The 18,251-nt window shown below is 38.6% G+C and overlaps 1 protein-coding gene and 1 pseudogene across 1 annotated transcript in view; one reads left to right on the top strand and one right to left on the bottom strand.

Annotated features, from left to right (window-relative positions):
* LOC124794982 (neurexin-1-like) overlaps positions 1-18,251 on the top strand; it is a 2,052,691-nt gene that overhangs the window by 1,896,661 nt on the left and 137,779 nt on the right. The window lies entirely within an intron of this gene.
* On the bottom strand, positions 12,527-12,644 carry LOC124797043 (annotated as a pseudogene).

Below are 18,251 nucleotides of genomic sequence, written 5' to 3' on the forward strand. Positions count from 1 at the left end.
GCTGAAAAGTGATATTTCCAGTTGATGTTACATGTAAAGGAAGGTAGGTTCTTCACCAAAACAGCATGATTAAATGCAGTTTTAGGGCTGAAAATGAGACACTAAAACAATATAGATAATTCAGGAAAGGAGACTGGTCCACAGCTCTTGGTTGTGCGGTAGCGTTCTCGCTTCCCGCGCCCGGGTAACCGGGTTCGATTCCTGGCAGGATCAGGGATTTTCTCTGCCTCTTGATGACTGGGTGTTGTGTGATGTCCTTAGGTTAGTTAGGTTTAAGTAGTTCTAAGTTCTATGGGACTGATGACCATAGATGTTAAGTCCCATAGTGCTCAGAGCCATTTGAACCAAGGGAGACTGCTTCAGATGGAAGTTTGAGAAAACTGTACTGTAGTGACTGGTTCTTGTAATTTTGAGTTATTGGTCTGGGAGGCAGTGATGAAGACTGTGGGATGTTACAAGAGGTTGAGCTAGCTCAGTTTGTTGGAGAGGAGTGATGACTGATGGTGAGGCTGTTTGGGGAGCTGCAGAGGGACAGGAGGGGAAACAACATTGTTGAGATAGTTTAGGAGAAGATGGGAAAGTGACATTACTTTATTTGCCAAGTAAAGTAGTTTTCATTTTTTCTTGTGAGCTCCTCTTTTGTCTGCTTAGTTTTTAAAATTTTGTCTCTTTTCACAACTTTCCCTATCGGTTTCTTCAATCATTTTTTTGAATCATATAGACCACTCTTTTAGCAAGATATTCTCAACCACCCCCCTCTTGTTAACTATTGTCTGTTCTCACGATTTTTGTGCAAATTTTTCTGATATTTCTGAATTTTTTTCCCTACTTTTCTTCCATTTTTCTATCTTTTTCCACCCTCTTCTCTCATTTTTGCCACTCCCATCATTCCTAACATTCCAACCTGTACTCTCTTGCTGTGATGAATCCCATCACATGTTACATCTGTTCTCTTCAGAAACATGCTTTCGCACTGTCAAAATTAAAGTCCCACATTCTCTTTCTTGAAACCTGCTTGTCGCTTGGAGTTAATAACAGAGGCCTAACACTGAAAGTTTCTGTTTCTGGATGCAATCCTACTCTACACCAGGCTCTTTTACAGTATCAAATATGGTAATCTTTTCCACTTAGCTGAATAATATGTGACCAATATGCCTCATCTGCCAGTATGCACTCCACCAGACTTCTCTCCTTCTACAAAATCCTGCAGTTTTCTGCCCCTCATGTCTCCTTGGATGGTATCATACACCAAGCCAAATTCAGACAGCAACAACATGCTAGATTTCATCTAAGAAAGCCATCCCACCTTCTCCTAAACTACCTCAACAGTGGTGTTTCCCTTCCTGTCACTCTGCAGCTTCCCAAACAGTCACACCATCAATCATCATTCCTCTCCAACAAACTGAGCTAGGCTAACCTCTTGTAACATACCCTAGCCTTCACCTTTGCCTCCCAGAACAGTAATAACCAATAATAATAAGAACCAGTCACTACAATACAGTGTTCTCAACCTCTCTAACCTTGTATAAAGCACTCTCCCCTCTTGAATTATTTATATTATCCAAGTTATCCAAGACCCTCACTTCCAGCTCTAAACTTGCATTTAATCATGCTATGTTGGTGAAGAACCTATTTTCCTTTGCACATAATGTCAACTGGAAATATCACTTTGCAGCCCAATCCCAAAATATTTCCAACAGCAAACCTGACATTGAACCCTGCCTTGAACAGTTCCAACCATGATCCCAAATTCATCCACCACCATTACTTCAAAATCATCCCTTACAAGCCTTCCAAGAATTCCTCATATCCAGCATGGCTTTTCAACCCTTCCTCAGATCCCTACAACATGACCCTAACCTGTCTTTGCAGAACTCCTGGAACTACATCCCCTGAAAGCTAATGACTCCATCATTATCCTCCCAGCAGATAAAGGCTCTACCAATGTGGCACTTTACTGACAGAAGTATGTTAGCGAAGGTCTACTCCAGCTGTCTGACACCTATGAATACAGCATCTGCATTCAAAATCCCGTCCCTATGATTCAAACTGACCTGCAGTCCCTCCTAAAAACCTCAGGCCCTTCACAAGAACTTTTACCCCATTTAACAGAACTTCTTACCCCACCAAAACCATGCCTCCTCACTTTTTACCTTCTTCCCAAGATCTACAAACCCAATCATCTGGGCTCTCATACAGTTGCTGGCTTCCGAGCACCCAACGAACACGCATCTGCCTGAGTCGATTAACACCTGCAACCCATAACGCAAATACTCCCCTGCTATATCACAGATACCAACCATTTCCTAATCATCTGAATCCATGTCCATTCCACTCCCACCACACACATTGCTTGTCACCATTGATGCCATCTCCCTCTAGACGAACATCCCCCACGTACACGGTCAGTCTCCTGTTTAACATTTCCTCAATCGACACCCAGCCGATTCGAAACCTACGACATCTTTCTTGCTCATCTTAATCAGCTTTACACTTACCAACAACTACTTCACCTTTGAAGGGCAGACATACAAACGGATCAGTGGTACGGCCATGGAAACCAGAATTGGTCCTTCCTCTGCCAGCCTTTTAATGGGTTACTTTGAAGGGACTTTCGTGGGATCCATACAGCTGCACATGCAGTTTGATTTAGAAACATTGATGACATCTTTGTGAATGTACTTATGTTAAGGTTTACCTGTTAAAATTTATGGAATCTCTAAATATCTTCTGCCAGTTAAATTTCATATGGTCCTATTTCAAATATCATGCCACTTTCCTTGATGTTGATCTCATCCTCACTGAAGGCCACCTACACACTTCTGTCCATATTAAACCTACTAACAAACAACAGTACTTTCATTTCAACAGTTGCCATCCCTTCAGTGTCAAACATTCCCTCCCATAGCAAGGAAAACATATTTGTTCAGATGCAAACTCTTTGTAACAATACACCACTACCTCACCTCAGCCTTCACTGTACATAACCACCCCAACAGCCTACCGGTAGTTCAAAAATACATTTCCCAGCCACCACATCCAATCATGGTACTGGTGATCCCTACAAAAAATAACTTTGGTGCATACCACTTGGCACTCAGTATTGACCTGGTCTTGAATGTATTGATCAGCTACTTTGTCAAAGCCATGACTTCCTAAAATCATGCCCTGAAATGAGAGCCAATCTGTCTGAGATTTTGCCCACCATACCTAGAATAGCTTTCTTTTGCCCTCCCGATCTCCACAATATCCTTGTTAGATCCTATGCTCCTTCTGCATCCATCTCCGTGCCCTATGGCTCCTGCCCCTGTGACTGTCCCTGCTGCAACACTTGCCCTATGTACCCTTCTACCACCATCTATTTCAACCTTGTAACAGGCAAAACATATACTATCAAAGAAAGAACCTCCTGTGAAATGACACATGCTCTAATGTAAACACTGTATGGCCTTTCACATCGGTATGACAACCACCCATTTATCAGCCAGGATGAATGGGCATAAGCAGAGGGTGTAGACGCAACACACAATATCCTGTTGCAGAGCATACTCTACAACCTGACAGTCGTGACTTCACCACACGTGCCATCTGGATTCTTCCCCCACACATCAGTTTCTCAGAACTCAGCAGGTGGGAACTATCACTATAACACGTCCTCAGTTCTCATCACCCACCTGGTCTTAATTTACGTTAATTCCTTCCGTCCACAGATCCTTCACGCCATTTTAGTTTTCTGCGTGTGCCATTTCTTGACCCGTCTATTGTTCACCGCAGCCACTCCCACCTCTGTTACACACAGTGCACTTCGCTTCTCACTCTTATTAACTCGTGCACTATGTTTTAGTAGTTATCTCAGTTGTGCGTACTAACCTGTCTTCCACCGTTAAACTCTCAGATTTTCAAATCTCGTCCAGAGCAGTCCCCAACAATCAGTCTTTCCTTCTCATCTCATCTGGTTAGTCTCCCCAGATATGGGGTTCTGGGTGATTTTCTGGCCTGTATGCCTGTTGCTAAACTTCTCTAGTCCTTTTCCTTCTCCTCCGCTCCAACTCTTTTGCCAGAAGAAGAAGCCACTCTCTCGTGTGTGTATACTCCTGCCACCGCATGGTGAGTATTTTTTTTTTGTTTATTCATTTACATTATCTTATCAATAATTGATTATTTTCATTGTTGTATTTCAATAGTTTATTAGAAATATTGTCCACATCTACAGACTTTTTGTTTTTTGGTGACTTAATTATTCTTTCAATTTAATGTAACAGAATGTAAGGATACCTGTAGGGTTCTGTTTCTGATAGCTATCTGTAGAAGAGCCATTGCATTGTCCACAGATCCTTTACAGGCTGCTTTCTCTGCTGCTGTCAAAAAATGTGTGTTCAGTATTTCTGCAACCATTTCAGGTTTATTTTTATAATATTGTCACTTTGTTTAATTTATGTCTGTATCATGTTTCCTGTTTTTCTGCCAGTTCCCCTCTTTACACATTCCAAATTGTTTATATTTTTTTTCTTTTTTATCAATTTCAGTTTTTATGCACATTCTCTATGATTTGTTTATCATCTTCTTTACAGTACTGCAGTAAAGTTTGTGGTGCTGCTGTTTGTTTGGATCATTACAAGTTCTGAGAGAACTATATAGCATCCCCTTTGTTATGCAGGATGTTCTTATTTCTGCAGTGAGCCATTCCTTCCTGACAATTGTTGCATGGCTGTGTCTAATTATTATTTGGGAAATGTGGTTTCAAAGAGAGAATTGAATTCATTTAAAAATGTATTATACTTTTTATTTACATCCATTTCACTTTAAACTGAACACCAATCTTTCCCTTGCAGGCTGTAGTTGAAATTTTTAAGGGTCTCATCATTCATCATCCTAAAAGACTTCCAAGAATGCTCAGAACTGTTGCATACATAGGTGTCAATGAGTGAAAGTAATTGACCAGCATGGTTAGAAATGCCATTTACAATTGGACATACACTGATACTGCTGATTTTTGACTTATCTATAAATATATTGTCAGTCAGACTGCGACAGTTACTAGTAACCCTGGTTGGAAATTCTACTGCTGGCATCAAGTTAAAAGACTCAAATAAATGTTTTAAATCTACTTTACTATTGCTCTCATTTTCAAAATTTATTTTAAAAACACCTGCAATTATTAAATTCTTGTACTCTGAATACAGCTGGTATAAAAGAGAATGTAGTTTCCTCAGGAACACATTCTACATCTACATGCAGAGGGTACATCCCACTGTACCAGTTATTAGGTTTTCTTCATGTTTCATTCACATATGGAGAGTGGGAAGAATGATTGTTTGAATGCCTCTGTGTATGCAGTAATTATTCTGATCTTACTCTCATGATCCCTGTGTGAGCAATAGGTAGGGGACTGCAGTATATTCCTAGTCACCATTTCCTGAAATCTTGTTAATAGACTTTCTTGGAATAGTTTACATCTATCTTCAGAGTCTTCCAGCTCAGTTCCTTCAGTATCCCTGTGATGAAGCAAGCTGGGACCTCTTTACTTCCTCTCTTGTTTTGCCATCTGCCTCCTTAAATTCTTTTTTTTTTTTTTTTTTTCAATTTTTGACTAATTACCATTAACATACATGAGCACAATTTACATTTTCATAAAAGAGAAAGGTTGGCCTTAGTCTTAGGAAATATAGCTCCAGGTCTAATTTTGTGCTTAGTTTTGTGTATGTAATTAATTTCCTAATTTATTTTGGTTATTCCTAGTTAATATCTTTCTTATCGGGTGAAATCAGTAATTGTTTCGTGACTTAAATTCTATTGTTGACTTATAAACAAATATAAATTATGTACTAATTACAAACATTTGGAAGGAGAACTACTAGGATTCTCAAAGTATTTATTTGGCTCTATTCGAAAACATAATAGCAAAGCCAGCCCTTAATTAGCTCCAAAATAATTACCAGGTTCATCAAAAGCATTGCTTGCATAATTATAGCTGCTAATTTCATTATTTAAACAAATAATTCAGTCTAACCTTTGTGGTAGAAGAAACTACTAAAAAGAAGGAATTTTTTGATGGATTCAGCTAATTGAATGAGTAATGTTTTAATTGTAATTTCTGTAACCTAAACATTGAACAATGTATAGTTTCAGTGTCTATTATTGTGAGGATATATAAAGGCCTAATTTTTGGTCCTGAGCCAGTCAGTCCATGGCCGATTTTCAGATGGGAAGTCTGTATCAGTTAGAGCAGCAACAATGTATTAGCTTAGTGGAATTAGTGTACCAAAAATAGGCCATGTGTTAAAACAATTGCAGTGTCTGTTCAATTTATCTGAGAGATAGTGCCACATGTACAGTATTATTCTGCAAGAACTGTGTGATTAGGTATTTACTGCTCATAGATGTTCAACAGCAAACTACTGTAGCAGTATGCTGATGTTTGCCTGCAACCTTTATGAATAGTGAACTGGCAATATAACTGTGTAATATTGGGGGGGGGGGGGGAGGGGGAGGGGGGGGGAGGGAGGGGGGTTGTGAACAGTGAAAGTAAAGAACTGTGGAATGCAACTGTGCAGCTGTCGGCTACATCATTTACAGTAATCAGTGTTGAGCTTCCATCCCCAATTTTTCAGCCAATACATCGACACCGAGGACTATCAATGAAGAAATAAAGCAGGCAAACATCACACTCTCTTCCATGGGTTAAACAAACCTTTGACGAACTGTGATGCCCTTCTCTGTTCAATTCCACTGTTAATCTTATTTGGTATTGGTCCCACGCACTTGAGCAATATTCTAGAACCGGTTGCCCAAGTTATTTGTAAGCAATCTCCTTTGTATACTGACTGCACTTCCCCAGTATTCTACTAATTAATCGAAGTCTACCATCTGCTTTACCCACAACTGAGCCTATGTGGTCATTCCATTTCATATCCCTATACAGTGTTACACCCAGGTATTTGTATGAGTTGGCTGATTCCAACAGTGACTCATTGATATATAGTCATAGGATACTACTTTTTTTTTTTTTTTTTTTTTTTTTTTTTTTTTTTTTTTTTTTTTTTTTTTTTAAGTGCACAGTTTTACATTTCTGAACATTTAAAGAAGCTAGTTGCCAATCTTTGCACCACTTTGAAATCTTATCAAGATCTGACACAATATTTATGCAGCTTGTTCCAGACAGTACTTCATTATAGATGCCAGCATCATCTGCAAATAGCACGATGGTACTATCAATATTGTCTGTAAAGTCATTGATATACAACATGAACAGCAAGGGTCCCAAAACACTTCCCTGGGATACACCCGAAGTTACTTCTACATCTGAAGATGACTCTCCATCTAATATAACATACTGTGCCCTCCCTACCAAAAAGTTCTAAACGTAGACACAAAACTTCAATTGATACCCTATATGAATGAACTTTTGACAATTGGAAATCAAGAAATATTGCACCTACCTAATAGCCTTGATCCAAAGCTTTCAGTATGTCATGTGAGAAAAGTGCTAGGTGGGTTTCACATGATTGATATTTTCAGAATCAATGTGGTTGGCATTGAGGAAGTCATTCTGTTCAAACTACCTTATTATGTTTGAGCTCAGAATATGCTCCAAGATTCTACAACAAATTGATGTAAATGATATCAGATGGTAGTTTTGTGAATCACTTCTGCTACTCTTCTTGTAGACAGGTGTGACTTGTGCATTTTTCAATAACTGGGCATGGTTTTTGTTCAAGGGATCTATGTTAGACTATAGTTAGAAGAGGGGCTAACTCAGCCACAAACTGTGTATAGAATCTGACAGAGATTCCATTGGGACCTGGAGCCTTGTTAAATTTTAATGATTTCATCTATTTCCCAACACCACTGGCACTAATGCTTATTTCATTCATCTTTTCAGTGGTATGAGGATTAAGTTGGGGCAATTCTTGTGAGTTTTACTCTGTAAAGGAACATTTGAAAATGGATTAGATTAGATTAGATTAGTACTTGTTCCATAGATCAAGAATACAACACTTCATAATGATGTGGAACATGACAGGTTAATAAAAGGTGTCTACACAAGATGTTACATTACTACATTACACAAAATATTAGAAGACACTTAATACTTTTTATTTATTTACTTATTTATTTTGGGTGGGTAGGCGGGAGGGGGGGGGGGGGAATTAACCACTTACTATATCCAAAAATTCATCTAATGAGTTGAAGGAGTTGCCATTCAGGAATTCTTTTAATTTCCTTTTAAATGCTATATGGCTATCTGTCAGACTTTTGATGCTATTAGGTAAGTGACCAAAGACTTTTGTGGCAGCATAATTTACCCCTTTCTGAGTCAAAGTTAGATTTAACCTTGAGTAGTGAAGATCATCCTTTCTCCTAGTGTTGTAGGCTACAGTGAAGATCCCTAGCTCTTTAAATAAGTGTCTGTAGGATGATCTTGGATGAACTGCAGCAATTATTCTGATTAAATGTCTCGTGCAATGAACACTCTTTTACTCAGTGATGAGTTACCCCAGAATATGATGCCACACGATAGCAGAGATTGAAAATAGATGTGGGAAGCTAATTTCCTGGAATGTATATCGCCAAAATTTGCAATGACCCTAATAGCATAAGTAGCTAAACTCAAACGTTTCAGCAGATCTTCAGTTTCTTTTTAGCCCCCCCCCCCCCCCTCCCCCCCCCCCTGCCCCAGTGCAACCCCTCATCAATGCATACATCTAGAAATTTTGAATATTCTACTTTAGCTACTGGTTTCTGATTGAAGCCTATGTTTATTAATGGTATCATTCCATTTACCGTGTGGAACTGTATATATTGTGTTTTGTAAAAGTTTAATGAGAGCCCATTTGCAGAAAACAACTTAATGATTTTCTGAAAAACATCGTTTACAATTTAATCAGTTAATTCTTGTCTGTTGGGTTTTATAGCTATACTTGTATCATCACCATACAGTACCAGCTTTGCATCTTCATGAGTATAGAATGGCAAGTCATTAATATATATTAAGAACAGCAGAGAACCCAAGACCGAACCTTGCGGCACCCCATTATTGATTGTTCTCAAGTTTGAGAAATCACCAGTTTTTTGCATATTATGTGAACTGCTTATTTCAACTTTCTGCAATCTTCCAGTTAGGTATGATTTAAACCATTTGAGCACTGTCCCATTCACACCACAGTACTTGAGCTTATCTAGAAGTATTCCATGATTTACACAATCAAAAGCCTTTGAGAGATCACTAAAAATCCCAACAGGTGACTTCCGGTTGCTCATAGCATTTAATATTTCATTAGTGAAAGTATATATAGCATTTTCAATTGAAAAACCTTTCTGGAAACCAAACTGACATTTTGTTAAAACTTTATTTTTACAAAGGAGTGAAGCTACTGTACAATACATTACTCTTTCAAGAATTTTGGATAAGGCAGTCAGAAGAGAGACTGGGCGGTAGTTGTTGACATCAGACGTATCCTATTTTTTATGTAGTGGTTTAACAATGGCATACTTCAGTCTATCTGGGAAAATACCCTGCTTCAGAGAGCTAAGGCAGTGGCTAAGAAGCCCACTTATCTCTTGGGAACAAGCTTTTATTATCCTGCTGGAAATGCCATCAATTCCATGTGAGCTTTTATTCTTGAGAGAGTTTATTATCTTCCAAATGTCAGAAGGAGAGGTGGGTGGAATTTCAATTATATCAAATTGTGTGAGTAAGGCCTCTTCCATTAACTGCCTTGCTTCTTCTACTGAACATTTAGATCCTATTTTCTCTACAATATTTAAAAAATGATTATTCAAAATGTTTTCAACTTCCGGCTTGTTGTTTCTCAAGTTTCGATGGTAATGCTGTCATCCTTAACTCTTGGTTGCCCTGTCTCCCTTGTAAGAATATTCCAAATTGTTTTGATTTTATTGTCAGAGGTATTAATCTCAGACATGATGCACATACACCTGGACTTTTTAATAACCTTTCTTAATGTAGCACAGTAGTTTTTATAATATTTGGCTGTTTCTGGGTCACTACTCTTTCTTGTTGTTAGATAAAGTTCCTTTCTGTGGTTACACGATATTTTTATTCCTTTAGTAAGCCAAAGTTTTTGCATTGTTTCTTATAATTAGATTTAACTACTTCCTTGGTGAAACAGTTTTCAAATTCTCTTACAAGTGTATCACGAAATAAGTTATATTTTAAATTAGCATCGGGTTCCTTGTACACTTCATCCCAGTCTAACTGCAGATGATTTTCCCTGAAATTTCTAATTGTTGAGTCATTAATTAAATGCACAACATTGGAGGGAAGTTTTGAATTATTGAATGGAGCTATGTCATATACTGTAACTAGCTGAGCACCATGATCAGAAAGGCCAAGAATTTATCAGAAAGGATAAGAATTTATGTTTTTAAACTTATCTTGGTCTATAAAAGTGTTATCTATTAATATGCTGTTGTCCTTTACTACCCAAGTAGCAAAATCAATGACAGATGTCAAATTGAAAGAACCGAACAAGACTTTCAGGTCATTCTTGCTATTACACTCTTTCAGTGAGTCAACTTTGAAGGCCCCACAAATAATAATTTGCTTTCCCCTATCTGACAAATAGCACACCAAGGCATCCAAGTTCTCCAGGAACAAATGAAAGTTTCCTGAAGGGGACCTATATACTGTTGCAATTATAAAAAAGCCCTCCTTCAGTTTAAGTTGACAGGCACATGCATCTATATGTTGCTCTAGACAAAACTTTTTTGTATCTAAGTTATTTACACTGTGATGACTTTTGAAATATATGGCAACTACTCTTCTCATCTTATTCTCTCTACTCATATGTGGAGCTAGTTTATAACCACTGTTATTTACCTTTTCCATATCAGACACAATGTGATGCTCAGACAGGCACAGTATATCTATTACATTATCAGCTTCAGTGTCATCTAAACAAACCAGGAGCTCATCTAATTTATTCTTCAGTCCCGGAATATTTTGGTGAAAAATGGTAACATTATTTTTTTACTTTACTATTGTGAGAATCTACTTTTTTCTTTAATCCACCAATATTTTGGTTAAATATGGTAACATTATTATTATTTGGGCCTATTTAGCACCTGCCTGTGGACACTGATATTAGTCTAAAAAAGAGGTACATCCATGAGTATTAGTGTCCCCCCTTATGGAGTTAAGCCTTTCAGCTTTTGCTTTGATTTCAGTTCCTGTCTCATTCGCTAGGGACTGGATGCTAAATTAGGTGCCACTAACAGCCTTTACATATGACCAGAATTTCTTTGGGTTCTGTGAAAGATCATTGACAATATTCTGCTATGGTAGTTGCTGAAGGCATCAAGCATTGTGCTCTTGACAGCCAAACATGTTCCATTTAGCATCTCTCTATTTATAGCCCTCCATTTTGTTTTACACCTATTATGTAGTAATACCTGTTTCCACAGAAGTTTCTTTACAGTGCCTACATGCCATGGAGGTTCTCTCCCATTATGGACTTTTGTACTGGGTAGATATCTATCCAGTGCATGATCAACTGTTCTTTTAAACTTGAGCCACAGTTCCTCTACATGCTCCTACCCTGTGCTGAAAGTTTCAAGTTCTTCACTGCTTTTGAATCATTTATCATAAGACTATCTCCAATTGTAATAATAATAGTTACAGAACACAAAAACAGTGGACAACATTCAATATTGCAAATCAGAAGGCTACAACTTAACTACGCTCTACTGCAGAACACACAATAAAGGTGGTGATGTTGCCATCTACTCAAGAAAATGTAAGTGGTGTGGGGAAACAATTTCTGTGTTGACAAGGATTTCAAAATTGCAATTCTTACAATCACATTTTGCACTGTTCCTTTCTGTTCCTTTCTATGTCATAGGTGTATATAAATCCCCCTGTGGAAATTTTGATGTTTTTATGAAATCACTTGAAGGAGTGTAAATCTTGTCATACTGGGAGATCTGAACATCAACACATTACATGATGGTCAGGAAAGCAAACGTTTTACAGATTGTATCCTGTCTTAAGGGGCTAAAGATCTTCTTGTACTAGTACACACAAGAATAGCTAACACACATAGTAGTTCAATTGATCATGTTATCACAAATTATGACTGCATCATCTCAACAGATGTAATTAATGGTCACCTCTCAGATCATTCAGGCCAAACACTAGTGCTAAAATGTAATACCATATTCAAAACAATAAAAGTATACAAGCATAGGCAAGTACTATCTGCAAACAACATAGCTGCACTAAGACATAGTTTAAGCCAGGAATCATGGGAATCAGTTATTACTAGCATTGGGGTCAACGATAAAAGGAAAATGTCCACAGAAATTATTCACAGGCACTCCATCTTTAGAACACAAGTGGCCCATCAGGACCATCCAATCACCATGTCATCTTCAGCTGAGGATGTGGATAAGAGGATCAGCACACCACTCTCTGGGTCATTAAGATTGTTTTCTTTGACTGGAGCCGCTACTACTCCATCGAGTAGTTCCTCAATTGGCATCATGAGGCTGAGTGCACCACAAAAAATGGCAACAGCACATGGCAGCCTGGATAGTCACCCATCCAAGTGCTGGCCACGCCCAACAATGCTTAACTTCAGTGATCTGATGGGAACCAGTGTATCCACTGCGGCAAAACCATTGCTTACAGAAATAATAACTGAGTACTTAAACAGAGTCATTCCATTAAAAACAAGTGAGTATCCAGAAAAACGAACCTTCAAAATCAAAGCCTGTGCCATTAGATTTTAAAACAAAAGATCTGAAAGAAAAAATGGGAAACTTGTAACTTACACAGAGTGACTAACTCAGAGTTACAAAAAGGACTCTACAAGCAGTACAAATATAAGTACTGCAAAGAAGTCAATAGATTAAAATCATAAAGATTCAGCCAACAGAAATGAGGTTTAGATAACATTTCAAAGACTAGCTGGTCAATTGTAAATAAAATCAGAAACAATAAAACAGAAACTAAAATTAATAATGTTCAATTAATTGTGAATAATAAAGATATCTCTGATCGTCTTCTAATCAGCAATATTTTTAATAATTACTTCATAGATACTGTTGAAAATGAAACAGGACATACAGCACTCATTGGAGTCAAAGAAAGGCAGCACGTTTTGTATTATTGCAAAATATGGGAAAAAGTGTCACAGAAATGATACAGGATTTGGGCTAGACATCATTAAAAGAAAGGCATTTTTCGTTGCAATGGAATCTTCTCACAAAATTCCAATCACCAACTTTCTCCTCCGATGCGAAAATATTTTGTTGACACTGTCCTACAGAGGGAGGAACAATCACCATGATAAAATAAGGGAAATCAGAGCTTGTACGGAAAGATATGGGTGTTCATTCTTTCTGCGCACTATACGAGATTGGAATAATAGAGAATTGTGAAGGTGGTTCAATGAGCCCTCTGCAGGCACTTAAATGTGATTTGCAGAGTATCGATGTAGATGTATAAGCAACAAACGGAACTGCAGAACACTACCTGCAGTAAGCACAAATGACATTCTGCAGCTTATTGATAACCTCAGAAACAAAAAATCACCAGGATTAGATGACATTTCTCCTTATCTATTGAAGAAATGCAAACATGAACTAATGAAACCACTAATTCATCTAATAAAATGTTTTCTCGAAGATGGTGTGTTCCCTGACAAGTTGAAACTGTCTGTAGTGAAACCAATGCACAAAAACAGGACAATACAGCATGTACAGAACTACAGACCCATTGCCCTAATCTCAACTTTCAGCAAACTGATAGAGAAAATAATATTTTAAAAAATCTTGGAACATTACAATAATGCTGGCATATTAAGTGATTTCGAGCACGGTTTCAGAAAAGGTCAAACTACCACATTAGCAGCTGTATAATTTGTCCATCATGTACTTGAAAAGATAAATGAAAAATCCAAAGTAGCAGGAGTATTCCTGGACTTCTCAAGGGCTTTTGATAGAGTATATCACAATGTGTCACTGGAAACTCATGCAGTTCATAGAAACATATTTAAGGGGTAGACAACAGTGCATGGACATTATCCACTCTAATGGAGAAATACTGGAGAGGAGAAAGTCAAGTATAAGAAATATACATTTTGGTGCTCCTCAGGGCTCCATTTTAGGTCCAATGCCATCTAAATGAATTCCCAAGTACTCTTGACAATATTCAATTGATCACTTTGTATGCAGATGATACATCTGGTGTCTGCTATGCAGACAATGACCCTAGCCTAGTTCAAGAGATACATAACTTTATTGAAAAGGCAAGAGCTCACTTTGAAAGAGAAAACCTAAAAGTAAACATAGAAAAAACTAATATTATTCATTTTAATCCAAGTGGTCCAAACAGACAAAATACTGTGATTGGTGAAATTCTACCAAAAATCTGTACAGATTGTAAATTCTTGGGTTTATGCATAGATGATCAAGTTTCACGGAAGCAGCAAGCTGATTATGTCTGTAAAACAATAACACCAAGTCTAGATGTATTAAGAATATTAACATCATATCTTAATTCTGAAACCCTAAGGACTGTAAATTATGGATTAGTGTATCCTTTCTCATCTTATAGAATAGTACTGTTGGGTGGGATATGCCAAACTAATATGAAAAATGTTTTCATACTGTAGAAGTGAGGCTTGAGGATCATAGCAAAATAAAACCAGGAACTTCTTGTGAACCTCTATTCATTAGACACAATTTTCTAACAGTTTATGGCATGTGTGTACTAGAAACTATAATGCTAGTGAAAGAAGACATAAGACCACAAAAAGAAACATGGACATTCACAATTATGAAACAAGGCATAGAAAAGATTTTCATATGGTTAACAGAAGATTAACTTTAACAGCAAAAAGACCCTATGTCAAAGGAGCCATTTTTAATAACTTGTTACCAAATGAAGTTAAGATATTGACAGGGGATACTTCCAAAAAACGAGTCAAGCAGTGGCTTATCCAAAAATGCCTTATAACTTGAACTTATCATGAATTACAATATAATAAGAAATAATGTAAACTAAAAAAACTGTAATTCTAAAAACTTTATACTTAGTTGAAAATGCACATGCATGTAAAATTGTGATGAGCAATAAAATGAAATGAATCAAATTGGCTTTTTATCTAGTTTATTGACAATATGTATCTTTCTGCTTGGTTTAGTTGTTCTTTGTACTTTTGTAATTATTTTTTCCACAACTGCATCACGGTTACTGATAGCAGTTTCGATGTGGACATCCTCAAAGAGATCAGGTTTGTTTGTTGCCATTATACCCACTTTGTTTCCATCATGAGTGGTGTTACTAACTACCTGTTCTATGTAGTTCTCACCCTATGTACTTATATTATCTCTTATCACACCCACCACTAGCAAAACTGTAATTTTCCCAATTAATTGTTGGAGGAGCCTGTAACCCCTAGAAGGCATGTTCCTAGATGGTGGATAGGGGATGCCTCCAAGATATGGGTGGTAAGAGGGAAATGAAATACCTCTCGTGAACCAACAGGAAAACTGCCATCCTGCAGTCGGATGTCGCTCGTTGAGGACTAGGCACACAGCTTAAAACTGTGGATTGGTGACAGACCAGCCGATACACTTCCTTCACATTGTCGTGGCTCGATGTCGAAATATAAAGGAATTGAAAAGGCTAGAGCATCCCCCGCAGGGGGAAAGGCTGTGGAATGACAAATGCTACCCGTGCAGCTTGCCTGCTTATCAAAAAGTGCCGTAAGAAGTCAAAACATCTACACTTTGCCTTTTTTGACCTCAAAAAGGCCTTTGACTGAGTACCACACGAGTTAATTTGGCTTGCCTTGTGAGAGCATGGAGTACCTGAGGAGCTCATTAGGTGGGTCAGACTGTTCTACCAGAACTCAAAGAGACAGTCAGCAGCTGGACTATCTGACGACTTTCCTATTTCCGTGGGAGTTCGTCAGGGGTCTGCTCTCTCACCATTCCTATTTATCACTGTCGTGAATCCCATCACAAGAAACCTGATGTGTTACTGGCCAGTGAAGATAAGAATGGTCTACAACTTCAAGTCCAAGCCTGGAATGTCCACATTTCAGATGTAGGACTATGGCTCAATGTGTTGAAAACATATAACGGCAAGGAATTTTAAGTACCTGGGCTTGACAATCACTGCCGATGGAAGTCTCAGTGCAGAAATCTCCAACTGCCTTAACAGCGCATGGCTCAAATGGCATTCCTTTACTGGAGTACTATGTGACAAGAAAATTCCAAACAGGCTCAAATCAAAAGTATACCAGTCAGTAACCTGGGGCTGAATGCTGGCCTTCAACAAAGGAAGTAGACCAAAGACTTGTTGTTTTGGAGATGAAAATGCTTAGGTGGACATCAGGATTAACACTGCCTGGCCATGTCACAAATAATGAAGTTTGCAGGCTATACAGTGTTGCACCAACAATAGACAAAATGAGAGAAAGCCACCTACGTAGACAATTACATTGGTACAGGCATGTCCTTAGAGCAGATGAGACAACAGTGGCAAAGACTAGTTTCAACCGAAATGTAAATTGGAAATGGCCAGCAGGATGACCAAGGCAGCGATGGCTTGATACGCTGGATGAAGACCTCAAGATCTCAGGCCTTCCCCCTGCTCAGGCACAAAACTGCAAGATGTGGTGACAACGAGCCAAAACAGTGGACTCCGCCAGAATGTGGGAGAATGGTAAGGATGAAGAAGAAGAATAAGAATTGTTAAATGATTAAAGTCTTCACCAATGATTACAGTATGATTGGGGAAACTTACTCAGAAGTGAACTAAGGGTTTTTCTAAAGTTTCTCAGTTACTTCAGGAGATGAGTGGTGTACAATAGAAAGATCCTATGCCTCCCCTGATATTGAGTCAGACATGTAGCTTCAATTTCTGTGTCAGAGGATTTGAGTTTTTTGTCTCCTGTGACAGATACATCATCTGCATTTCCCATTTGCCTATCCTTTCAATATGTATTTAAATTTTCCCCAAAAATCTCAGTGCTGTCAATTTCAGGTTTCAAACAGCTATCTGTTTTATGTGTTCATCAACACTTCAAACTCTGGCATTTCATTGTGAAAGCTTCAGCAGTTTACCATTAGAATTTTAATACTCTCCCCTGTGGAAGGCATTTATTTTATTCTTACGCTGATACTTCTGGGTTTCCTGCAGCTAAAGTCATCTGGATTGGATGGAGAGCCACCTAATCTAAACAAACCTTGTGTGCACCCCACATACAGTCATCTCCCTGAGTAATGGCCTGTAATGTGTAGTGCACAACTGACCCATTTAGAGGCGCCCTACAGTTCTCAACCCTATGGTGCAAGTCCAGGAAGTCACAGCCTAGCTTGTCACAGAACCTTCAAAGTCTCTGGTTCAGTAATTCCTTCTGACACAGAACCATGATCAGTTCTACCAAAAATGCTGCAAATTGTGAGCTTTGTTGAATCTCCATGCACAAGGCTGGTTTTCTCAACCTTCTCTGGCAGTTGCTTGAATGACCCAAGTTTGGCTAGGAACCCAGATGACTGGCATCATTTCTTTCAACATGTGCCATAATCTACAGTTGGCTGCACCCTGTTCCCTCAATGGCTCCTGCAGTAGCCTCTTCAACACATTGAATGAGGTCCCCAGGCATACACACTGAGTGCACCTAGTGTCCTTTCCTGACCCTTGCTGCCATTTCCCTAAGGGGTACCATCACTCACCAAATGTTTGAACAGCTGACGATTAATGTACCACTACCCTTTTGTATTTGCCTCCTCTTGACACCAGACCAAACAGGTTTCCGAAAAACAGGTGAAATGAGACCTGCTGTCTCAGTTTCAGTGAGAGAGAGAGAGAGAGAGAGAGAGAGAGAGAGAGAGAGAGAGAGAGAGCACCTTAAACTTGGTTAGAGGGATCATTACAACACCCTGGTCCCCACTGGTCCCCATCCACCGTGTACAGGATGCCTAGACATACTATTGACATACCACTCACTGTCAAGTGGACAAATAATGGCAGATCGTGGACTTTCTGCAGAAGAGACAGGATCCAAGGAGAGGATGGTACTTGAGGTAGCTCTGGTGCTGCTGTCACAGGCACACGGCTCTCGGGAGGTCTTCCAACACACCGATCCGCAGCAGCTGCTAATCATTTGACAGTAGTCAGGGTGACTTCCAGCTGCTTACAAATATCAACCAATTCATCCCATATTTGAGAACAGCATTCACAATGGGGCTGCATTTTAGCTGGTACCATGAATTAC

Source organism: Schistocerca piceifrons, chromosome 4 (assembly GCF_021461385.2).
Source record: "Schistocerca piceifrons isolate TAMUIC-IGC-003096 chromosome 4, iqSchPice1.1, whole genome shotgun sequence".
NCBI classification, from domain to species: Eukaryota; Metazoa; Arthropoda; class Insecta; order Orthoptera; family Acrididae; genus Schistocerca; species Schistocerca piceifrons.